The sequence below is a fragment of the Mobula hypostoma genome, chromosome 10, assembly GCF_963921235.1.
Source record: "Mobula hypostoma chromosome 10, sMobHyp1.1, whole genome shotgun sequence".
Lineage (NCBI taxonomy): Eukaryota > Metazoa > Chordata > Chondrichthyes > Myliobatiformes > Myliobatidae > Mobula > Mobula hypostoma.
In genome coordinates, this window is record NC_086106.1 from 110,064,774 (window position 1) to 110,071,367 (window position 6,594).

The window sequence follows — 6,594 nt, forward strand, 5'->3', positions numbered from 1 at the left end:
TCAACAAACTGAAATGTGCATCAAGATACTTGGCAATGCGCACATGAAAAATCTGCTTGTGGCCACTGTCAGTTTTACTGAAGGTTTATAGCATCATCTACTGGTTCCCCTTGGTATTTCACGTGTTCCTGGTGAAAGTGTTCGTACTGTTCCGTAGTAAAACATCACCTCCAACTCCTGAACACACTTCTGCATTTCTTCATCGTTACTGAAGTTATTGGTTTAGCTTGCATTTAAAGCATGATCAATATCTTGCTTCTGAATGCCTGTTATTTTCTGTACGCGGGATTGATGAGTACTCCATGTGTGATAGGATACTCTGTCAAATTATTACTTTCCATAGATGCTGCCTGACCTGCTGAATTCCTTCAGCATTTTGAATGTGTTACACAAAGTTTAAGTCGAGTTTATTGTCATTTGCACAAGTACATGTACGCACAGATGTAATGAGTAACTAACAAGAGCAGCACAAGCACAAAATTACACATAATTAGCACTCACAATAGAAGCATAAATCAAACATAAATTAAGACCATTAAACCATAAGACATAGGAGCAGAATTGGGGCCATCCGTCTCATCAAATCTGCTCTGCCATTCCATCAGGGCTGACCTTTTATTCCTCTCAACCCCATATTTCTGCCTTCTTCCCATAACCTTTGATGCCCTAACTAATCCAGAAACTCTGCTTTAAATATACTCAGTGACTTGGCCTCCACAGGTGTCCACGGCAATAAGTTCCACAGATTGGCCACCCTCTGTTCTAAATGGATGTCACCCTATTATGAAGCTATGTCCTCTGATCCTAGACTCACCCAATCAGGAAACAGTCCCTTCGCATTCACTCTATCTAGGCCTGTCAATAGGTTTCAATGAGATCTCCCCTTATTCTTCTAAACTCCAGTGAGTACAGGGGCCCAAAGCCTTCAAGCGTGGAATTCATTTGTGCAATCATTTTGTGAATCTCCTCTGGACCCTCTCAAGTGCCAGCACATCTTTTCTTAACGGGTCCAAAATTGCCCAAAATACTCCAAGTGCAGTATGACCAATGCCTTATAAAGCCTTTCTTACCACTAACTCAACCTGCAAGTTAAGACCATAAGACACAGGAGCAGAATTAGGCCATCTGGCCCATCCAGTCTGCTCCATTATTCAATCATGGCTGATCTTTTTTTTCTATCTCCTCTTCAATCCCACTTCCCGGCCTTCTCCCCATAACCTTTGATGCCATGTCCAATCAAGAACCTATCAATCTCTGCCTTAAATACACCCAATGACCTGGCCTCCACAGCTGCATGTGGCAACAAATTCCACAAATTTACCACCCTCTGGCTAAAGAAATATCTCTGCATTTCTGTTTTGAAAGGGTGCCCCTCTACCCTGAGGCTGTGCCCTCTTGACCTAGACTCTCCCACCATGGGAAACAGCCTGTCCACATTTACTCTGTCCAAGCCTTTCAACATTCGAAAGGTTTCAATGAGATCCCCCCTCATCCTTCTGAATTCCAGCAAGATCAGACCCAAAGCCACCAAATGTTCCTCATATGATAACCCTCGCATTCTTGGAATCATCCTTGTGAACCTCCTCTGGACCCTCTCCATTGCCAGCACATCTTTTCTAAGATGAAGGCCCAAAACTGTTTACAATACTCAAGGTGAGGCCTCACCAGTGTCTTATAAAGCCTCAGCATCACATCCTTGCTCTTGTACTCCAGACCTCTTGAAATGAATGCTAACATGGCATTTGCCTTCCTCACCATTGACTCAACCTGCAAGTTAACCTTGAGGGTGTTCTGCCAAGTCCCTCTGCATCTCAGATTCCTAGATTTTCTCCCCATTTAGAAGATAATCCGCACATTTATTTCTACTACCAAAGTGCATGACCATGCATTTTCCAACATTGTTAACCTTTAGCGAAACTTGCACAATGACTCCCAAGTGCCTTTGCACCTCTGGACTTTTGCATTTTCTTCCCATTTATAAAAGAGTCTACACCTTTATTCCTTCTACCAAAGTGCATGAGCTTCCTTACACTTCTTTGTTCATTCTCCGAATCTGTCTAAGTCTTTCTGCTTCTTCAACATGAGCTTCTCCACTTATCTTTGTATTGTCAACTAACCTGGACACAAAGCCATCAATTCTATCATCCAAATAATTGAAATACAATGTGAAAAGGAGCAGTCCCAACACAGACCCCTGTGGCACACCACTAGTCACCGGCAGCCAACCAGAAAAGGTGCCCTTTATTCCCAGTTTTGCCTTCTGCCAGTCAGCCAATCTTCTATCCATGTTAGTACTTTTCCTGAAATACAATGAGTTCTTATTTTGTTAAGTAGCCTTGTGTATGGCATCTTGTCAAAGGCCTTCTGAAAATCCAAATAAACAAAGTCCACTGACTCTTCTCTGTCTATCCTGCCTATAATTTTCTCAAAGAATTCCAACAAGTTTGTCAGGAAAAATTTCCCCTTTACTGACTTCGGTCTATTTTAACATGTGCCTCCAAGTACCCCAAACCCTCATCCTACAGTGGTTGGAAACATCCTCCCAACCACTGAAGTCAGGTGAACTGACATATAACTTCCTTTCTTTTGCCTCACTCCATTCTTGAATTGTGAAGTGACTTTTGCAATCTTCCATTCCTCCAAAACCATTCCATAACCTAGCGATTCTAGAAAGATCATTATTAATGCCTCCATAACCTCTTCAGCTACCTCGTTCAAACACTGGGGTGCAGTTCATCTGGTTCAGGTGACTCATCTCCCTTCTAGCGTTTCAGCTTCCCAAGCACTTTCTCCTTAGTAACAGCAATTACATTTATTTCTGCCCCCTGACTCTCTTACATTTCTGGCATTCTCCTAGCACCTTTCATATTGAAGACTGACACAAAAAACTTATTATGTTCTTCCACCATTTCGTTGTCCCCCATTACTACCTCTCCAGCATCATTTTCCAGCAGTCCAATATCCACTGTCATCTCTCTCTTACTCTTCACATATCTGAAAAAACTTTAGGTTACTGTTGGCTAGCTTACCTTTATATTTCACCTTTTCTCCCCTTATGGCTTTATTTAGTTATGACTGTTGCTTTTTTAAAAGCTTCCCAGTCTTCTAACTTCCCACTAATTTTTGCTATATTACATGCCCTCTCTTTTCCTTTATGCTGTCTTTGACTTCCTTTGTCAGCCAAGGTTGCCTCATCTTCCCACTAGAATACTTCTTTATCTTTATCTTGCACATTCCGATTTGCCTCCAGAAACTCCAGCCACTGCTGTACTGCTGACATCCCTGCTAATGTCCCCTTCCAATCAATTCTGGCCAGTTCCCCTCCCATGGTCAGTAATTCCCTTTCCTCCACTGTAACAATGTTACATCTGACTTTCTCTCACACTGCGGGCGGATTCTATCATGTTATGATCATTACCTCCAAAGGGTTCCTTTACCTTACACTTCCTAGTCAGGTTTGGTTCAGTACACAACACCCAATCCAGAATTGCTTTACCCCTAATGGGCTCAACCAGAAGCTGCTTTAAAAAGCCATCTCATAGGCATTCTACAAATTCCCTCTCTTGGGATCCAACATCAACCGGATTTTCCCAATCTACCTCCATATTGGAATCCTCCATGACTATTGCTACATTTCCATTTTTACATGCCTTTTCTATCTCCCGTTGCAATTGTAGCCCACATTCTGGCTGCAGTTTGGAAGCCTATATACAACTTTCGTCTTTTTATCCTTGCAGTTTCTTAACTCTATCCACAAGGATTCTTAATCTTCCGATCATATGTCACCTCTTTCTAAGGATTTTGTGGTAGCTTCTACTTTGAAAAAGGCACACTTGACAACTTCATGCCAAAGAAACAACTTTATCTCGAAATTCAAAACATTACATATATACAGAGGGTTTCACAACCCGTATGGCGGGAACACTAGGTACCGGGGGCCACTGGAAGAACAAAAATGGAAGTAGACCCCCCCCCCGATATCCTAATTAGTATTAACTTACTTTTAATTACACTCACATTACAACACTTCTCTCCCTTTAAAATCCAACATCCCCAAATGTAAAAAACTAGGAAATAAAAAACAGTGGTGTTATTAACTTGTGTACCCCTGAAAACTTATACCAGTACCTTAGCAACAGTTTACCAATACAAAACATCTGGGAAATGTGACAGATTCAACATTCAATCTAACAACACAAAAAAAACTGTTCCATCAAAGATTCAGTCTGTCAGGAGGTTTACGAGTGCGCTGTGATCTGCGCACTACCCCCGGTGACCCAGCAGGCATCGCTGGAGAGGGTGTTTTGGGTGGATCTGGTTTTGGGGGTATGAGAGGGATTTGTGTGTCTGCGTGAGAATGTCCATCCTCTTCAGGGGACCCTGACCCCTCTGCCAGTGTCTCGCCCTCTGGCAAAGTCACTGGTGGACATGTTTCCACTGTAGTCTGTCTCACAAATGGAAACTCCATGGAACTGTCTGCCTCTGAGCCGGTATCATGACGCAGGCGCACATGGTCCTGATGTCTGCAAAAAATACGCCCATCAGTCAGCTTAACAACATAGGAGACGGGACCACTCTGCTTAAGAATAACCCCAGGCAGCCATTGCTGATTGTTTCTCACATAGACATTGTCATCCGGTTTTAACTGCCTCTCTCACACGTGTTGATCATGTCCCTCCTTCTGCTTTTCCTGCTTTCTCTCCACTTTTGCCTTCATGTCCTGGCACAGCAGGTCCAATCTTGACCTGGGCCTACGCCCCATCAGCATCTCTGCTGGATTGCGGGTAATCGTAGTCTGGGGCGTGAGGCGGTATTTAAACAGGAAACGTGAAAGCCGCATGCTAAGGGAGTCCCCGTCATCCGCTTCAGGCCTGCCTTCACTGCCTGAACAGCCCGCTCAGCCAAACCATTGGAGGCTGGGTGGAAAGGGGGCGTCCGAATGTGACAAATGCCATTCTGCCGCATGAACTCACTGAACAGCTCACTAGTGAACGTCGGGCCATTATCAGTGACCAGAGTGTCAGGCAGCCCGTGGACTGAGTTTGTCTATGGTTGAGGGGGCTGTAATGTTGCTCATGATGTGAGCTTCAATGCATTTAGAATGTGCATCTACCATGACAAGAAACAAAAGCGCCAGCAAAGTCCAAATGTAGCCTTGACCAGGGGTGGTCTGGCCACTGCCACGGGTGCAAAGGAGCTGGTGGTGTAGCCTCAGGGTTGACATGGAGTTTCACTGTCACGCCCTTCAGTGTTCTCAGCTCGTCCCCAAAAACGTCACTGTACCACTGCAGAATGTCCTCCGTCGTGTGTGCATACTTAATTTACTTAAGTTTAGCTGGATTTTGCGAAGCCAATCGCGACCCAAAAAACTGGGTCCCCTGCCCTTAGCTATCACTAGCCTGGCTTCCACCTTCTGACCCCCAGCTGAAATGTCCACATATATCACCCCTAAATGAGGTATGGGCTGCCCCATATAGGTCATAGACAGTCTAATGGGAGGCAGGTTGGACCCCCATGTCCTCCTGTAGGTCTCCTCACTAATGACCAATGCAGTAGCCCCTGAATCAATCTCAATCTTAATGTCCTTTCCCCTGACAGTGACTGTGGCATAATATGGTTCAGGTGGTTCCTCATCTGTTTCCACTCCAAACATGTTGTAGGCACACGCTGCCTCTTCATCTGCTTCTTCTAGATGGCGTGTGGCTGCCTGAGCCTGTCGAGCTTTCCCCTGCCCAGGCTTAATCTTACCCTTCGAACTTCTGCACTTTTTAGCTAAGTGTCCCTTTTTGCTACAAGCATGGCGGACAGTGTCTTTGAATTTGCAATCATTTGCATAGTGTGTCCCTCCACACCGGAAACATTCCACCTGCTTTGCCTGTTTACCAGTCTCCCTCCTGACTTGGTGCACTGCTGCCGACTGCGACCCGATATCCTTAACATGATTAGCAGCCATCTTCATGCCTTGGGCAATCTCTAAGGTTTTCTTGAAAGTCGACGGTGGGGTCTCCCCTAATTATTATTAATGCCGCAATCTATCACGGTGTTGGTAGACCGCTCCGAAATCACAATGCTCCGACAGCTGCCGAAGCTCGGCCACAAAATTAGCCACAGACTGACCTGGCTTCCTCAAACGGCTGTGTGAAACTTGCACTGTTGGACTGTCACAGAAGGTTTTGGATTGAAGTGCTTCCCCACACGTTTCACCAGTTCGTCAAATGGAATTTTCCCCGGTTTCCATGGTGCGGCTAAATTCCTTATTAGCTTGTAAGTCTTTGCCCCACACACACTCAGGAGAACAGAGCGCTCCTTAGCCTCCTCCATAATTCCATTAGCATAGAAAAAGTGTCCCAACCTTTCCTCATACTCCAGCCAGTCCTTGGCTTCTTCCAGGAATTCACAGATAGTTCCAAACGCAGCCATACTGAACGCAAAAGCTCCCGTTTGGAAAACGTGCCAACATGTTCACAAAATCAGTTCACCTCATCGCCAAAAATATGTGGTAACCTACCTTGAAAAAGGCGCACTCGACAACTTCATGCCAAAGGAACAACTTTAACTCAAAATTCAAAACATTACGTATATACAGAGGGTTTC

At 44.7% G+C, this 6,594-nt stretch overlaps 1 long non-coding RNA gene across 1 annotated transcript in view; it reads right to left on the reverse strand.

Moving 5' to 3' along the window:
* The window catches only part of LOC134353402 (uncharacterized), a 91,387-nt gene extending 84,793 nt beyond the window's left edge, over positions 1 to 6,594 (reverse strand). Inside the window, exon 1 of the long non-coding RNA XR_010019609.1 lies at positions 6,509 to 6,594. This is a non-coding gene — a long non-coding RNA (uncharacterized LOC134353402). The remainder of the gene's footprint in view (positions 1 to 6,508) is intronic.